Raw genomic sequence first — 19,021 nt, forward strand, 5'->3', positions numbered from 1 at the left:
GAAATGGCTTTCTACACCATGGTCCAGAATGAAGACTAGGAAGCAGCTTCCCTGGGAGCCCATAGTCTCTCCAGGGGAAAGTCTTGTCCCTCAAATCTGCAGGTGTCACACCCTGCCATGTCAGTGGGGCCAGGCCTCAGGGAGAATAGATATTTTGTCCAGGGAATAAAGGGTATTCCCCTTGTAATGACTTCACTATTTCTCCTCAACTTAGTTCTTCTCTCATTTTCCCCCCAAATGCAATCATCTATCATTTACCCTGGACTTGTTTCAGGCTACACTATTTATAACAATGGAAGCAGCATTTTTGGCTTGTCACCTTTCTCCAAAGGAGCACGGATTGTCTCTAAACCTTTAGTGTGCATACTGTGTACTTGGGAACCTAGTTAAAATGCTAGGTCTGGCCGGGCATGGTGGCTCAAGCCTATAATCCCAGCACTTTGGGAGGCCGAGGCGGGTGGATCACGAGGTCAAGAGATCGAGACCATCCTGGTCAACATGGTGAAACCCCGTCTCTACTAAAAATACAAAAAATTAGCTGGGCATGGTGGTGTGTGCCTGTAATCCCAGCTACTCAGGAGGCTGAGGCAGGAGAATTGCCTGAACCCAGGAGGCGGAGGTTGTGGTGAGCCGAGATCACACCATTGCACTCCAGCCTGCGTAACATGAGTGAAACTCCATCTCAAAAAAAAAAAAGAAAGACAAATGATGCTAGGTCTGGAGTGGGGCTGCCGCAGGGGAGCTGCTGCAAGGGGAGTCTAATGCTAGTCCCTGGAATATACTCTGAGTAGCAAAAGGACATGAGGCAACTTTTTGAGGGTGATGGAAATGCTCTAAATTTTGATTGTGGTTACATGGAATATATACATTGATCAAAACTCAATGAGTTTATTGCATATAAATTATACCTCGATAAAGTTGAGTTTAAAGGTAAAAACCCATTCTAGATGAATTACAGACGTAAATGTGAAAGATGAAACAATAAGGCTTTTAGAAGGAAACGTAAGCCTTGGGATAGGTGAATGCTTCTTAAACAGGACTCAAAACAAATTAAGTATAAGAAAAAAATAAACACATGAATTGGTCTGCATTAAAATTAAGAACTTCTGTTCATCAGCAGATTATTTAGAGAGTAAAAAGGTTAGTCATAAACTGAAATAAAAAAATTACAATACATATATCTGACAAAGAATTTTATGTCTATCATACTTAAAGAACTACTACAATTCAATAAGAAAAAGACAACCCAATAGAAAAATGGGCAAAACACTTAAACAGGCACTTTGCAAAGGAGGCTAACTAAAATGGCCAATAAACACATGAAAATACACCCTAATTAGTCATAAGCAAAATGCACATTAAAGCCACAAAATTATTTGTTTTGACTAAACGCCTTCCAGAATGGCTAAAATTAAGAGACAGATAATACTGTGTGTGAGTAAGAGTGAGGAGCAATTTGAACTGTCGTCCATTACTAACGGGAGTATAGATTGAAACAACATCCTTGAAAAACTATTTGGTAGTATTTATTGGAGCAGAATAGAAACATATTCTAAGATCCAGGAAATCCACTTTTGAATGGCCAAACACAGGTTTCCAAAAGACACATAAGAATGAATGCTTGGCTGGGCATGGTGGCTAATGCCTTTAATCTTAGCACTTTGGGAGGTCAAGGCAGGAGGATCACCTGAGCCCAGGAGGTTGAGACCAGCCTGGGCAACAGAATGAGACCCCCCACCCCCAACTCTATCCAAAAGAAAAAAAAAAAAAAAGAAGAAGAGGAATGAATGTTTATGGCAGCATTATTCATTGTAGCCAAAAACTGGAAACAACTCAAATATCCATCAATAGTAGTATAAATAAAATGTTATACTACTTATTGGCAATAAAAAATGAATTGTTGGCAATAAAAAATGAAGGCACTACTGCTGCAAGCAACAACATGGATTAAGCTAGGGTTGCCAGAAGAAATAGAGGACAATCAACTAAATTTAAATTTTGAATTAAAAACAGATGATTTTTTTTTATTTGAGAGAGTCTCACTTTGTTGCCCAAGCCAGACTGGAGTGAAGCGACATGATCTCCGCTCACTGCAACTTTTACCTCCTGGGTTCAATCAATTCTCCTGCTTCAGCCTCCTGAGTAGCTGGAATTACAGGCACCCACCACCATGCCAGACATTTTTTATTTTTAGTAGAGACAGGGTTTCACCATGTTGGCCAGGCTGGTCTCGAACACCCAGGCTCATGTGATCTGCACTCCTAAGATGCAGTACATCCACTCTTGAGTGGCCAAACACGTTTCCAAATGACACAAAAGAATGCATGTTTGGCTGGGCATGGCGGCTCATGCCTTTAGTCTCAGCACTTTGGGAGGCCAAGGCAGGAGGATTATCTCAGCCCAGGAGGTCGAGACCAACCTGGGCAACACACTGAGACCCCCCCCCCCACAAAAAAAAAGATGACGAAGAAGGAGGAAGAAGAAGAAGGAGGGGTAGGAGAAGGAGGAGGGGAGGAGGAAGGGGGGAGGAGGAGGACGAGGAGGAATGCTTGTAGCAGCATTATTCATTGTAGCTAAAAATTGGAAACAACTCAACTTGTTGTTGGGATTACAGATGTGAGCCACCGCGCCCAGCACAAATAATTTTTTTTTAGCACAAGAATGTCCTATCCAATATTTGGGATGTACTTATACTAAAAAAATCTTATGCTATTCAATGTTATTATTATTATATTACAATATTATGTTTTAGCTGGTCATGTTCTATTCCTTGAGCTGGGTGTCACTGGGGGACATGGGTGTGTTCACTTTGTGAAAATCCACTGAGCTACACACTGAGGATGTGTGTGTGTCTCTTGTGTGCACACGATACTTCAATACAAAGTTTATCTAAAATCAAAATGAAACTATTCCTGGCCCCTGTCCCATTAAAGGAGGGCCTGCCTCTTGCCTTGAGGGTCCCATCTGTTGTGGTCTCTGCTGCCTGTGATCTCTGTAACTTGTGCATCCATCCTGCTTGCAGCCGCTGCTCAGAACGCCCCGGCGGCGCACCCTTACCCACAGGACAGCATCTGTCCTCCTTGGCACAGCACCCCAGGGCTCCTGTGGCCTCCCCTGCCCCATTTCCACATCCTCACATCTTTTTTCCAGTGCTGACAGTAACCACACCACCACAGCTCTGTGCCTGCCGCTTCGCCGACTGCCCTGCCAGGCAAAAACCTATTTATTTTCCCAGTCTCATTTCAGCTTCTGTCAGCTCTGGGAGGTCTTTCCTGACTCCTTCAGGCAGACCTGTCTGTTCCTCTCCCCAAAGTCTGTCTTCATTTCCAGCAACCGTTATAGCAACTCCATTACTTCGCAACTGACTGTTTATACGTCTGTCTCCTCCTCAGACGACAGGCTTGCTGGGGTGGGGACCCTGTCTTTCTTTTTATCCCTAGCAACTCACAGAGTGTCTGCGCATGGTAGACTCTGGGTAGGTGTTAAGTGGGTCATGACAGTAATGGGTGTTAATGAATGGGGACTAGCAGAGAGGTTTAAGGGCTTTGTAAAGGGTTCACACTTAATTTTAGAATTGGAGATTGCAAAAACCCTGTCTCTACAAACAAAACAAAAACCAAAAATTAGCTGGACATGGTGGTGTATGTCTGTAGTCCCAGTTACTCAGGAGGCTGTATTGAGAGGATCACTTGAGCCTGAGAGGTGGAGGCTGCAGGGAGCCATGATCCTATCTTTGCATTCCAGTCTGGGAGACAGAGCGAGACTTCATCTAAAAAAAATTAAAAAAAAAATTTTTTTTTAAAAGGCCTGGTGCAGTGGCTCACACCTGTAATCCCAGTACTTTGGGAGGCCGAGGCAGGTAGATCACCTGAGGTCAGGAGTTCAAGACCAGCCTGGCTAACATGGTGAACCCCATTTCTACTAAAAATACAAAAAGTTAGCTGGGCCTGGTGGCGTACACCTGTAATCCCAGGTACTTGGGAGGCTGAGGCAGGAGGATCACTTGAAACTGAGAGGCAGAGTTTGCAGTGAGCCAAGGTGGTGCCATTGCACTCCAGCTTGGACAACAATAGTGAAAGTCCATCTCAACAAAGGAAAAAAAAGAAGGAAGAAAGAAAGAATTGGAAAGGGTGCTCTCAGTCACTCTGCTAATGAGTGGCCAGTGTCTTATTTAATTTCCCTGGAGAAGGGTGCTGGTCCTATCCTCATGGCACGGATAGGAAGAGAAGTGCTGAGCAACTCAATGGCTCCTCCAAGGCCACATGGCCAGCACATAGCAGACCACACTCATGGCACTGGCTGTTCTGTGAATCACAGCGGATGCTGAATCTCTAAAATACCCTCCTGGGACAGCAAGTCAACAGAGGAAGTGCCCACTCTGCCCCAGGCCACCTTTTGACTCAGGCAACCTTTCTGGTACCTGTCAAATCAGTCCCTGTGGGTGGACACCCCCTCTCCCATGAAATGGCCCATCGGGAACGGGGTAACACCTCAGATACCTAAACACAGCGTTCAGCTCCGTCCAGAGACTCTCAACTCCTGCCTGAGATTTTCAGGTTTTAAACAAAACAAAAATCTGATTCACTGTTTCCAGTCCTACAGGAAACTCAAGTCCTTTATTTATCTGCCACTAAAAAAAGAAGAAGAAAAAAAAAATTGTCAAACCAAAAAAAAAAAAACCCTTTATGTCTTACAAGGGTTTTGAATGCATCTCAATTCATATAGCACGAAACACTGTTCATGACAGAGGCTCCAGGATGAAGCCCAGACTAAAAGACAGAGGGAAATGAAACTCATTACAATAAAACACACACGCTAATAAATAAGGGTCTGGGTAATGAATCCAGCTCAGAATATACCACTGGCAAGAAGAAATGCCCCAAAGCTTTGCTTAAACCAAATAATAGAACAACAGATGGCCCCTCTGGGTCTCTGGGAAAAGTTAATAGATACAGGATGCTGCAGAGAGAGGCTCTGTTTGGGATTTGGGCAGAAAACACAGGGCATTAACAACATTCAAGGTGAAAGACAAAGGGCTTGTAGATTTAGGGACAGGGACATTTTCATCAGATAATAAAACGATATGTCTGGATATCTCCGCTGGGTTCTCACAGGCTTTGGGGCATGTCCCCACTCCAGAAATTAATCAGGGCTGCGCTCTGCAGCATGCCAGGGAGACCGACTGCTCCTAGCTGCCCAACTGGAGAATTAATTTAACTCCAGAGATTTGGATAACAAGAAGGAACCCTTAAGGGAGTTAAAAATTTACTTTGGCAAGATTTTTGTCCCCATCCATTGTACAGAAGTGGTGGGAACAGTAGGTGGGAACTCGAAGCTCTGGGTTCTGTGGTGCAAGACCCTCTGGTCACTGATTAGCTGAGTGACCCTGAAGAAACCTTCCAGGCTGCCACCTGTCTGGCGGTGTTAAGAATGCTGGGATCCATGGACACAGGGAGGGGAACATCACACATCGGGGCCTATTGCGGGGTGGAACGCAAGGGAAGAGAGAGCATTAGGATACATACCTAATGCATGCAGGGTTTAAAACCTAGATGACAGGGCCAGGTGCAGTGGCTCACGCCTGTAATCCCAGCACTTTGGGAGGCCGAGGTGGGTGGATCATGAGGTCAGGAGATCAAGATCATCATGGCCAACATGGTGAAACCCCGTCCCTACTAAAAATACAAAAAAAATTAGCTGGGCATGGTGGCGGGTGCCTGTAATCCCAGCTACTCAGGGGGCTGAGGCAGGAAAATCACTTGAACCAGGGAATTGGAGGTTGCAGTGAGCCAAGAATCCGCCACTGCACTCCAGCCTGAGGACAGAGCAACACTCAGTCTCAAAAAACAAAAACAAAACAAAACGAAAAACTAGATGACAGGTTGATGGGTGCAGCAAACCACCATGACACATGTATGCCTATATAACAAACTTGCACATTCTGCACATGTATCCTAGAACTTAAAGAAAAAAAAAAAAAAGAATGCTGAGATCTTCCAAGCCTGGAAGGATTACATCCCACACCCCACAACCATATCAACCCCTTTTTCCTCTGCACCAGGGAAATCCAACTGACATTGTCTTGCCAGAGTGGGGGGTAGCAAATGGAATTCATTAAAAGGGAAAGCAAGGTCTTTTAACCCATCCAGTCAGATGGCTCAGAGGAGCACATGACCAATAGGAATCCACAGCTAGAGAGGTCAATTAATAAAAATAAAACTTCCCCTTTATATAACAATGCATATAAACCTCCAGCGCCATTTTTCATCTACTTGCATTGTCCTGAGAGTGATTCTTGGTAGTGGCAAGACAGGGATTATTTATCTCCTTCTTATTCATGAAGAAGCAAAATCCTGGGACAGTGAAGCAATTTGCTCAAGGTCATGAGGTCATCATGGATTTTTTTTTAAGCTTTTATTTTAGGTTCTGGGGTATACCTGCAGGTTTGCTATATAGGTAAACTATTGTCATGGGGAGTTGTTGTACAGATTATTTCATCAGTCAGGTACTAAGCCTAGTACCCAATAGTTAGTTTTTTTTTTTTTTTTTTCTGAGATGGAGTCTCACTCTGCTATCCAGGCTGGAGTAGAGTGGCACGATCTTGGCTCACTGCAACCTCCACCTTCTGGATTCAAGTGATTCTCCTGCCTCAGCCTTCTGAGTAGCTGGGATTACAGGTGCCTGCCACCATGCCCAGCTAAATTTGTATTTCTAGTAGAGACAGGATTTTGCCATGTTGGCCAGGCAGGTCTTGAACTCCTGACCTCAAGTGATCCGCCCACCTTGGCCTCCCAGAGTGCTGGGATTACAGGTATGAGTCACTGTGCCCAGCCCCCAATCGTTACTTTTTTTCTGATCCTCTCCCTCTTCCCAACCTCCACCCTCAAGGAGGCTCCAGTGTGTATTGTTCCTTTCTTTGTGTCCATGTGCTGTCATCATTTAGCTCCCACTTAAAAGTGAGAACATGTGGTATTTGTTTTTCTGTATCTGCATTAATTCACTTAGGATAATGGACTCCAGCTGTAACCATGTTCCTGCAAAAGATATGATCTTATTCTTTTTTATGGCTGCATAGTATTCCATGGTGTACCATACTTTCTATATCCAATCTGTCATCGATGGGCATTTAGGTTGATTCCAGGTCTTTTCTATGTTGAATAGTGAGTGCTGTAATGAACATTCTTGTGCATGTGTCTTTACAGTGTGGATTTTCAAGGCTGGAAGGGCTCTTGGTCATGCAAAGCAAGTGCAGATGACTGATGGGGCAGCCTGGCTTCCACATTCAAATTCACGCCCACGGCAAACATTGGCGGTCGACCACTGAGCTTGTGTCCTCAACGCGGTGCTCCGGCAAGCCATTACTAGTTGATTGGAATTGGCCTGCCAGATACAACCTATTTACTACACCAATCCCTGTCCATCTTCTTAATTGACTTATGGAGAAAACCGAGCCCCAGAGGTGAAAGAGAGCTTGTCCCAGACTGCCCAGTGAGTCAGTGGTCTGAAACCCAAATCCCTTCTTTCTGAGCCCAGTGGCCTCTCCAGTGCACTGTGCGGTAGCCCCATCTGCTGCAGAAAGAAGTCCCCCATCAAGGCGGGGCAAGGTGGCTCACGCCTATAATCCTGGCACTTTGGGAGGCCGAGGTGGGCAGATCCCTTGAATCCAGGAGTTTGAGACCAGCCTGGGTGACATGGCAAAATCCTGCCTCTATAAAAAGTACAAACATTAGCTGGACATGGTGGCGCACGTCTATAGTCTCAGCTACTCCGGAGGTTGAGGCAGGAGGATCGCTTGAGCCCAGGAGGTGGAAGTTGCCGTGAGCCAAGACCATGCTGCTATACCCCAGCCTGGGCAAGAATGAGACGTGTCTCAAAAAAAAAAAAAAGATTTCCCTATCAAAAGATGCGTGAGAATGGCATTCTTCATGACCTAGCCAGAGCCAAATTTTCTTTTCTGTGCCCATCAAGCGGACAAAGTACCAAGAGCTAAGTGAAGGACAGTTCCAAGGATCTTCAGCCCGAGCCTCAGGCAGGATGGAAAAAAAGAGTTTGGAAAATCACAAGTTTGATTTTGGATTCATTCCATGTCCAGGCAGACATGTCAAGACAGTTGGATATTAAAGTCTAAAGTTCAAGAGGAGAGCCTCGGCAGAAGATATAAACTTGGGAGTCATTGGCATATAGATGACTTTTAAAGCGAGAGGTGGCAGGAGACTACCCAGGGGAAGAGGCCCATGGACTGAGCTCCGGGCAGTTTGACCCCAGAGGTGAAGGAGACAGTAAAGAGGGAAAGAAACCAAGGGGGAGAGGCCCCAAAGCCAAAGGAACATGTGTTTCAAAGAGAAGAGTGGGCCTTATGCCATGCTGCTGAGGTCAAGATCTATAAGGACTGAGAATGGACTATCAGATAAAAGCATTGGTGATGTTGTGTTTTTGTTTTATTTATTTATTTTTATTTGAGACAGGGTCTTACTCTGTCACCCAGGCTGAAATGCAGTCTTGTAATCACAGCTCACTACAGCCTCAGCCTCCTGGGTTCAAGCGATCCTGCCACCTCAGCCTCCCGAGTAGCTGGGACCACAGGCACACACCACAATACATGGCTTTTTAATATTTTCCTGTAGAGACAGGGTCTCCTATGTTGCCCAGACTGGCCTCAAATTCATAGCCTCAAGTGATCCTCCTGCCTCAGCCTCCCAAAGTGCTGAGATTACATTCAAAGCTCCACTTTAGTTTCATCACCTCTTTAAAGACCCCACCTTCAAATACAGTCCCATTCTGAGGTCCTGGGGGTTAGGATGTCCACGTAGGAATTTGGGGGGACAGGATTCAGTCCAAATACCAAATGGTATTTGAAGACAGGGTATTTAAAGCGGTGATGAAATTAAAGTGGAGTTACTGGAGTAGGCTCTAATCCAATCTGACCTGTGTCTTATTTTTTTTTTTAGAGATGGCGTCTTACTGTGTCGCCAGGCTGGAGTGCAGTGGTGCGATCTCAGCTCACTGCAAGCTCCACCTCCCAGGTTCAAGCCATCCTCCTACCTCAGCCTCCTGAGTAGCTGGGACTACAGGTGCGTACCACCACCTGTAGTCCCAGGTGGCCAGGATGGTCTCAATCTCTTGACCTAATGATCCACCTGCCTTGGCCTCCCAAAGTGCTGGGATTACAAGCCTCAGCTACCTTGCGTGGCCATGACCTGTGTCTTTATACAAAGGAGGGAATTGGAGGCACAGAGACCCAGTGGACACACACCCAAGAGAAAAGCCAGGCGACAATGCAGGGAGAAGACGTCACCTGTGAGTTGCGCAGAGAGGCCTTAGAAGGAACTGGCCCAGCCAGCACCTTGATCTCGGACTTCCAGCCTCCAGAAATGCAAGGCAATAAATGTCTGTGGCTGCAGCTGCCCAGTCTGTGGGATTTTGTTAAGACAGCCCAGCAAATTAATACAAAGGGGGTGCAGAGAAATGCCGTGATGGCTGCAGGGGAATGTAAAATCGAGCCAGGGTTGTCATTTGTTTGAAAGTGGGTGAAATTGCAGTAGACCAGCAGCACTCTGATAGGAATGGTCCCCGTAGAGAGGGAATGCAGAATGGATGATGCAGCAGAGAGAGAAGACAGTTGCTGGAGAAGCATCTTTGACTGGAGAGAGGTGGGCACTGGTGCCTGCGCAGAGTGGGCCTGGGCAGGTGGGCAGGTCATCATCTCAGGCACAGGGCAGGGGGAGGTGCCAAGCGCAGGGGCAGGAGGCACCAGGAAGGTGGGAGGAGGAAGGGGGCCACCAGGGCAGGGCGAGGAGGGCCTCTGAGGCCCATTAGTCTGACTCTGCCTGGATTTTAAAATATATTTTTAAATTACGGTTGGGCACGGTGGCTGACACCTGTCATCCCAGCACTTTGGGAGGCTGAAGCGGCCAGATTACCTGAGGTCAGGAGTTCAAGGCCAGCCTGGTCAACATGGTGACACCCCGTCTCTACTAAAAATACAAAATTAGCCAGGGGTGGCGGCACACACCTGTCATTCCAGCTACTCAGGAGGCTGAGGCAGGAGAATTGCCTGAACCCAGGAGGTGGAGGTTGCAGTGGGCTGAGATCATGCCACTGCACTCCAGTCTGGGCAACAAGAATGAGACTCTGTCTCAAAACAAAAAGTATATATATAAAATTATTAAATTATATATATAAATTATATAATTATTATTGTATTGTAAATTGTATAATTATATATACAAATATAATTATACATAATTACATGTAAATAGATAATTATATATAAATATATATAATTATATAAATATATAATTATACATATAATTACATATATACAATTTTTAAATAATATGCATATATGTATAAATTATTTAAGAAAGATACAGGGCTGGGCATAATGGCTCATGTCTGTAATCTCAGAACTTTGAGAGGCCGAGGCAGGAGAATAGTTTGAGCCTAGGAATTCGAGACCAGCCTGGGCAACATAGCAAGATCCTCACCTCTACAAAAAATTAAAAAATTAGCTGGTCATGATGTCATGTACTGTAGTCCCAGCTACTTGGGAGGTGAGGCAGGAGAATCTCTTGAACCCGGGAGGGGGTGGTTGCAGTGAACCGAGATCACGACACTGCACTCCAGCCTGACAGCCGAGCTAGACTCCGTCAAAAAAAAAAAAAAAAAAAAAGAGTGAGGAGACAGGGTGATCCGTCCCCGCACAACCTTCTGCTTGTACTGTAGCAGGGTCATTTCCCTTTTAGGTCATATTCTTCACCAATCTAAGACCTCCCTAAGTTCAGAACACTTGGAACAGGGCCCTGTAAAAGAATATCCTTTAAGAAGAAGGGGGAGAAATATTTTTCAAAGATCGAGAACTTTCCCACGAAGAGCCAGGAACCTCCGCGTGCCTCAGGGTAGCAAACTGAGATCACGGTGCCTGTTCATCAGCAAACGGATCACTGAGTCAGCTCCCAGAGGCGCTCCGCAGGTTAACAAGTTGGCTTTCAAATGCGTCTGAGAATGGAAGTCAGGAGGCTTGGAAAGCGGTGTGACGTATTATTATTTTTCTGCTGAGCATTTCCCCCCAAACCCACCATACTCAAATCCCTTTAAAAATAGGCCATTTCTTCTTATAAAGCTTCAACAAATCACATCATCCTTATGCAGAAACAGGCAACGAAGCATTAATGTCAACAATATACAGTTTTACTTCACACCAACATTTATCCACTGACATAGCAATTTACTAAACCTCAAATAATGCTAGCACAGGCTCGTTATATTTCAGAGACAAAGTCTCTCTCTGTTGCCCAGACTGGAGTGCAATGGTGCAATCACAGCTCACTGTAGCCTCAACCTCCTGAGCTTAAGTGATCCTCCCACCTCAGCCTCCCCAGTAGCTAGGACCACAGGCATGGCCACGACACCTGGCTAATTTTTACATTTTTTGTAGACATGGTGTCTTGCTATGTTGCCCAGGTTGGTCTCAAACACCTAGGCTCAAGTGATCCTCCTGCCTCAGCCTCCCCAAATGCTGGGATGATAGGCAGGAACCATTGTGCCCAGACTGCCTCCAGATTTTTTTTTTTTTTTTTTTAAAGGCATCACTACCAAGACATGTATAAGAACTAAAAAGAAAGACAAAACGATTGCCACAGTGCTTCATCATAATAGCCCTGAACTGCAAGCAACAGAAATGTTTATCAATGGTCTGCTGAATAAGTAAATTGCTGTTTTTTTTTTTTTTTTTTTGAGACAGGCCTCACTCTGTCGCCCAGGCTGGAGTGCAGTGGCACCATCTTGGCTCACTGTAACCTCTGCTTTCCTGGTCTCAAGCAATTCTCCAGCCTCAGCCTCCCAAGTAGCTGGGATTTATGGTGCAAGCCACCCATGCTAGGCTAATTGTTTGAATTTTTGTAGAGACGATTTCACCATGTTGCCCAGGCTGGTCTCGAACTCCTGAGCTCAACGCGATCTGCCTGCGTGGGCCTTCCAAAGTGCAGGGATTATAGGCATGAGCCATAGCACCCAGCCCCATTGCAGTTAATTTGTACCATGCAATACTGTGTGGCAACGAAAAAGAAACATTGAATGTGACTCTGTCCATGTGAAGTTCAAGGACAGGGATGGTGATAGAGGTTGGAAGGGTCCTCACTTAGGGGATAGGGGAGGGGTAATGATTGGAAGCGGATACGAGACTTTCTTAGAACCTAGAAAGGACCCAAATCCTGATCTGGGTAATTGGCTCCAGAGGTGCAGGTAAAAGCCCATTACGCCGTATGTATGCTTAAGCTGTGTGTGTGTTATGCCTCACTTTTAAAAAATTATTATTATTTTTACTGATGGGCAATCAGTTTTGCCTTTCTTTTTATTTTATTTTATTTTTAGAGATGGGGTCTTGCTCTGTTGCCCAGGCTGGAGTGCGGTGCTGCAATCATAGCTCACTGCAGTCTCAAACTCCTAGGCTCAAGTGATCCTCCCATCTTAGCCTCTGGAGGAGCTGGGGCTACAGCAGGTGCTTGTCACCATGCCTGGCTAATTTTAAAAAGTTTTTTTGTAGAGGTGGGGTCTCACTATGTTGCCCAGGCTGGTCTCGAACTCCTAGGCTGAAGTGATCCTCCCACCTGGACTCCTGAAACTGTTGGGATCACAGGTGAGAGCTGCCACGCCTGGCCTATCAAACTTTTTGAAGTTTGCCAGTCTGACAGGTGAAAAACGTTATGTCCCTGTTATATTAACTTCACATTTATTTAATTCTAAATGAAGCATGTTGACTGACCTGTTCATGTTCAGTGTGTTTGTACCCTTTCACCGGTTTTTCCATTGTGTTGAATTATCTAATTCTGGGGTCTGGAAACTCCCACTGAGGGTCCAGTCCTGTATCATCCACTGTGCCGAAGGTGGCCATGCTCGCTGCCACCTGCAGCTGCCTGTACCCCACAATGACAGAGTTGGTAGCTTTGACAGAGACTCTCTGGCTCACAAGGCCTAAAATATTTACTATTTGGAGCTTTCAAGAAAAAGTGTGCCAGTTCCTGTGTCTAATTGGGTTACAAGAGTTCTTAGTAAATTAAGGAAATAGCTCTTTGCCACATACAATCTGTTTTGCATTTAACTCATCTCTCTCTGTTCTCCCTCCTGCCCTCTGAATAACCAAGTCAGAAGTAAAACTTAAAAGCAGAAGCCCGAAGAACCCCTTGACACATTTGGGGTGTTCAGAAACACTTTGGTCTGTGCTAATCTAGGGAAGGTAGTGTGTGTGTGTGTGTGTGATGGAGTCTTGCTCTGTCACCCAGGATGGAGTGCAGTGGCTCAATCTCGGCTCACTGCAACCTCCACCTCCTGGGTCAAGAGATTCTCCTGCCTCAGCCTCCTGAGTAGCTGGGACTACAGGTGCCCCCCACCCCACCCGGCTAATTTTTGTATTTTTAGTAGAGACAGGATTTTGCCATGTTGGCCAGGCTGGCCTTGAACCCCTGACCTTAGGTGATCCGCCCACCTTGACCTACCAAAGTGCTGGGATTACAGGTGTTAGCCACCACACCCAGCTAGGGGTGACAATTCTTTACCCATTTTACACATGTGGCAGTTGAGGCTCAAAGTCATCAGATGACTTTGTTGGGGTCACAGAGATTGCAGGCAGTGGAGCCAGGATGGATGCCCTGTCTGCGGGGCGCTAAATCTGTAGATCTCTCCCAAAAGCAGCTTTGCCTTTTTTTTTTTTTGAGACAGGGTCTTACTCGATTGCCCATCCTGGAGTGCAGTGGCACAATCACGGCTCACTGCAGCCTCAACCTCTTGGGCTCCAGCAATCCTCCCGCTTCAGCTTCCTGAGTAGCTGGAACCACAGGGGCATACCACCATACCTGGCTAATTTTTGTGTTTTTTATAGAGATGAGGTCTTGCTATGTTGCCCAGGCTGGTTTCCAACTCCTGAGTTTAAGCAATCCTCCTGCTTTGGCCTCCCAAAGTGCCGGAGTGCTGGGATTACAGGTGTGAACCCCTGTGACTGGCTTTTTTTTTTTTTTTTTCATCTTGCCTCTTAATGAATGAGGCCAATCCCAGGAGACAGCAGCAATTGTAACCAGCACTGTCCTGGCAGGTGTTGCCTTTGACACCACCAGGATCGAGGATGTGGCATGGGACAGCCCCTACCCTGCTGCTATCAGACTTGGGTACAAAGAGAGCAAATTCCTGAGTCTCAGAGGGGCAGGGAGGAAGATGACTTGCTAGAACACCAAGAAGGATGGAGCCCTGTTTGTAGGCTCCCTTTCTGGCTCCCACACTTGCAAGGAATAACGCCCACGGAGGAATGGCCCCGGCTGAGCCAGGAGGAACCCAGCACTTTGGAGGAACACAAGTGTGCTTGAAGGAGCAGGAGAGGGGAAGAAGAAGTGACAGCCACACGGGCAGGGCTGGGAGGACTTTTATCACCCTCTGGCTCTCGGCCACCAACACCCATTACACAAATGTGACAGCGACCATTATAATCTCTGAGCCCTTGAACAAATCACAACCCGAAAGGTTACCCTCCCGAAAATAATCACCCCATTAAAACCACTGACCCAGAGAGCGGCAGTCCCTCAAGGAGAGAGTGGGGACAAGGACAGGGCGTTTTCTTTGTATGTCGCGTGCAGTGCCCTGGCCGTGCTCATCTTGGGTGGCCTGCCACAGGATGAGGCTGGCATCTGGAATCTGTGCCTTGTAATTTTTCTTTAGCAGAAGACCATGTTTAAGGGGCTTCCTTGAAGTTGCCTTTTCCTTCTCTTTTTGTTTCTGTATTTTGATCCATCAATCAAAATATTTTCTTTCTTTTTTTTTTGTTTGTTTGAGACAGGGTCTCGCTCTGTCGCCCAAGCTGGAGCACAGTGGCACGATCTCGGCTCACTGCAGCTTCTGTATCCCTGGCCCAAATGATCCTCCTGCCTCAGCCTCCCAAGTAAGGAGGGACCACTATGCCTGCCTAATTTTTTAGGTTTTTTTTTTTTTTCTCACCAGGTTGCCGAGGCTGCTGGTCTGGAACTCCTGGGCTCAAGGGATCGACCCACCTTGGTCTCCCAAAGTACTGGGATTACAGGCAGGAGCCACCGTGCCCGGCCAATCAAGATATTTCCTAGACTGGGTACTGCAACCACCAAGAGTGAGGGTTTTTCTACAGGGTAGATTGACGGAGCATCAGCTCGGTCTATGATTTCCTTGGGCCTCATAATTCCCCGGTAAGATTGGGATTACAGACAAGGAATCTGACGCTGTACCAGAAAAAAGTAACGAGGTCTACCCATCTGGTCTTTATTGGGAGGCTGGCACTGCAGCCCTGAGTCTGGACTCCAGAGTCCAACCTCGGATCTGCCCCAGATATCAGTCATCACGGCAAACGTAATCTTATGTCATATGCTGTATTTTCTCATGTTATGCTTGGTGTAACTGACAATACTGAAAATAATCAGTATTGATATCCTGATTTCATTAGAGAAATGACTCTCAGAGAGCTTCAGTGACAGGAAGCCTGTCCAAGGTCACACGGCTAGCACAGATCAGTAGTCATGCCTCAAACCCACACCTTCATGGGCACCAACTCAAAAGATGGAATGCCACTGGGGGCACTGCCTGCTAAGCAGAGAGTGCACACACTGGGCAAATGGAAGGCATTTTTTTTTTTTTGGAGATGCAGTCTCGCTCTGTTGTCCAGACTGGAGTGCAGCAGCTCAATCTCGGCTCACTGCAACCTCCGGCTGGGTTCAAGCAATTCTCCTGCCTCAGCCTCCCGAGTAGCTGGGATCACAGGCGCCCACCACCATGCCTGGCTAATTTTTGTATTTTTAGTAGAGGCAGGGTTTCACCATATTGCCCTGGCTGGTCTTGAACTTCTGGACTCCTAGAACCTGGGCCCTTCCTGTGACTCTGCCGCCCCCTTCCTAGTATGGTGTCCACTGTAGGGGCTGTCCTGTCTCATCTCACAGCTCCGCACCCCCTTTTGGTGGGGCTGCCCTTCTTCCCTGAGATTTTCAGCACCATCTCGGCCTGGAACCTTCCAGAAATTCCTGGACCTTCTGAGTCCTCCTCTCCCAACCTCATTCCCTGTTGCCCTCCTGCTCCTCCTAATTCTTTTCCCTCTCATGTGCATCTCAGCAACACTCTGAACGCAGACTATGTGATGAACCTACTCGGGGTGGGGCACTGTTTCTCACATCCGTCCTTCGTCCCCTATGGCACCAAGTACAAAGCCACCCACACACACCCACTGATGGATTCAAACAAGTGTCGTCATCTTTAAAGAGTTAGGTTTAGAATTCTTTCTTTCTTTTTTTTTTTTTGAGATGGAGTCTTACTCTGTGGCCCAGTCTGGAGTGCAGTGGCACCGTCTCAGCTCACTGCAACCTCTGCCTCCAGGGTTCAAAGCGATTCTCCTGCCCCAGCCCCCCAAGTAATTGGGACTACACGTGCATGCCACCACACCCAGCTAATTTTGTGTGTGTATTTTTGGTAGAGATAGGGTGTTGCCACTTTGGCCAGGCTGGTCTCGAACTCCTGACCTCAGGTGACCTGCCCGCCTTGGCCTCCCAAAGTGCTGGGATTATAGGCGTGAGCCACCACTCCTGGCCAGAAGTCACTTTTTAAAATCATATAAAGGATGAGCAGATACACAAAATCTGGTCTATTTGCACGATAGGCCATTATTCATCCTGAAAAAGGAAGGAGATTCGGTCACAAGCTACAACACAGATGAACCTTGAGGACACGAGGATCAGAGAAATAAGCCAAGCACGGGAAGGACATAAATTGTATTAGCCCACTTAGATGGGCTTCCGAGAGTCACCGGATTCCTAGAGGCAGAATGTAGAAGGGTGGCTGCCAGGGGCTGAGGAGGGAGGCAGGGAGTTGTTGTTTAACGGGGAACACAGTTTCAATTTGGAATGAGAAAGTTCTGGAGCTGGATGGTGGTGACAGCTGAAAGACAAGGTGAATGTGCTTGATGCCACTCAGCTGTGCACTTCAAAAGGGTTCAATGAGCTAATTTTATGTCATGTGTATTTCACCACGAGTTTTAAAAAAATCACATAAAGGATCATTCATGCATGAACCAAAGCTTGCTGGGGCCAGTAGAGCCACTGCCTGCCTGATACCCAGGCAAGTAAAATCTCCACGGGTCCAGGCATTCTCTGGCATTGGTTGACTATGCTGAGTCCTGGTCACTGATACCCTCAGGGCATGTCTGGCCTGAGGCAGGGCTATCATCTCTTTACAGATGCCTTGCTGGGGAGAGAACTGGAGTTTCAGGGAAAGCACAGAAATGGACACTTGCAGAGAAATTCCTGTCCTCACATTAAATCCGAGCTCCCGGGATTTCCGGCATGCATTATGCACAGGCTGAGCATTCAATAAACGTAGAATGACCCATCAACTATTTTTCTACCCTTTCTGGTAGGTTGGTAACCTTATACCGTCAAGACGAGTCATGAATGCCAGGAGAAAATTTTTCAAACTGCAAATCAAAGGCTCTGAAAGCAGGCCGGGCAGAGAGAGGTCAGTTTGGTCCAAGACCAAGTTTGTGTGGGTGGCCCTGAAGCTCTCAGTGAGATCACTGTCCATGAACCTGGGTCCCCATGACAGCCTCCAGTGGTGCTCAGAGCCCCCCAGGGACAGAAACGCCCTCTCTGCCCCTCTCTGCAGAGGGGGTTCAGCAGAAGGCCCAGTGGCCCCATCAGACCTGGGGGCCCTTCTGGGGAAGGTGGCTCTCAGGTACCTGCTCCAGGCTTCAGTGGGGAACCTGGGCCCCCTCCTGTGCCCCTGCCATCCGCCTCCTAGTAGAATCCCCGCGGGGGGCTGTCCTCTCCCAGCTCCCCACCCCCTTTTGGTGGGGTTGTTCCTCCTCCCTGAGCCAGGCCCCACCTTCCCAGGAGCCTCTGAGTCAGGCTGGGCTGTGGTCTGCAAACTTCCGGGCCTGTCAGGTGTCAGAACAGTTTCTCTTCCTCCCTCTGGGGCAGGTGCACCGAGGGGCACCCTCCGGGGCTCCAGCCTCCTGACCCCGATTCTTTCCTGTCCAGTAGGAGGAGGTGGGGGCTTTGATCGGCGGTGACACTCAGAGACGCTCAGAGAGACACGGAGGAGAGGTACACGAGGTGGAAAGTGAGGAAGAAAAAGGGTCGGAAGGGACAAAGGGGAGAGGAGAGTGAGAGAGAGAAGGGGGACAGGGGGACAGAGATGGAGAGGGAAGGATGCCCCAGCATCCCATCTTGGGGCCAGCAGGAGCCACTCCCATCCCTGAACGCCCCCTCCACTCTGTCATCTCACTGATGCCCCCCATCTCCTCCCTGTGTCCTCCTCTCTTCCCCCAACTCCCCACCTCGTGCTCCCCCTCCGCCAGCCCCCCATCCCCACTGTGCCTACCTGGGGCGCTCATGCTCTGCCAGCTGCGCGGGGCGTCTCCTCCATGCAGGCCTCTGGCTTCCTCCAGGCGACCTGGCCCTCCGTCCCCGCGGGCCCAGACCCGTCCGCTGAGGGGCGCCGCCCGCCCAGGGGCTACAGGGCGGGAGGGAGCTGCGGGTGGAGCGGGCAGGAGTCCGAAGGTTAGAGAAGGCAGGAGAGAAAAAAGCAGAGAAAGTATGTCATAGGCTGGGAGGGGCGAGGGAGGGAAATGCAAAACCCGACAGGAAATGAGACTAAAAAATGCGAAAGGTTAGAAAAAGATAAGGAAGAGAAGGAGGGGGCGGAGTCCGTGCTTCTGGGAGGAGGGAGGTAAGGAGGTGGGGGGTGGGAGTGGGGACAGAGCCTGGGGCGGAGGTGCTTGGGGACAGATCAGGGGGTCCTGGATGGGGAGACCAAGGCCAGTCTCAGGCGGCCAAGCCACCCGCATCCCTCTAGGTGAGGGTGAACCAGCCTGGGCATCAGTCCCCACCCAGATGTGACCCCAGGCAGAATCCAGGTGGTGCCTTGGGAGGGGCTATCCCCTTTCTAGGTTCTCCAGGGCTCTGGCTCCAGAAGTCTAGGCGAATTTCTGAAGAAATTCCAGGCCCTGTCCCTGCAATGTGGGGACGGG

General features: G+C 47.9%; 1 protein-coding gene and 1 long non-coding RNA gene across 5 annotated transcripts in view; one reads left to right on the forward strand and one right to left on the reverse strand.

Moving 5' to 3' along the window:
- Positions 1 to 18,622, reverse strand: part of CARD11 (caspase recruitment domain family member 11) — a 149,861-nt gene extending 131,239 nt beyond the window's left edge. For 3 of the 4 annotated variants that reach the window (XM_032259588.1, XM_032259587.1, XM_032259589.1), the window contains exon 1: positions 18,373 to 18,622. The gene's annotated coding sequence lies outside the window, so the exon portion shown is untranslated. The remainder of the gene's footprint in view (positions 1 to 18,372) is intronic. The other variant, XM_032259586.1, reaches the window with a different exon arrangement.
- On the forward strand, positions 264 to 931 carry LOC116537442. Its single transcript, XR_004263127.1, has 2 exons — positions 264 to 398; positions 716 to 931. It is a non-coding gene; the product is annotated as an uncharacterized LOC116537442 (long non-coding RNA).
- Positions 18,623 to 19,021: the final 399 nt, after the last annotated feature.

The sequence above is a fragment of the Sapajus apella genome, unplaced genomic scaffold, assembly GCF_009761245.1.
Source record: "Sapajus apella isolate SASKATOON/1434 unplaced genomic scaffold, GSC_monkey_1.0 scaffold110, whole genome shotgun sequence".
In the NCBI taxonomy this organism is placed as follows: Eukaryota; Metazoa; Chordata; class Mammalia; order Primates; family Cebidae; genus Sapajus; species Sapajus apella.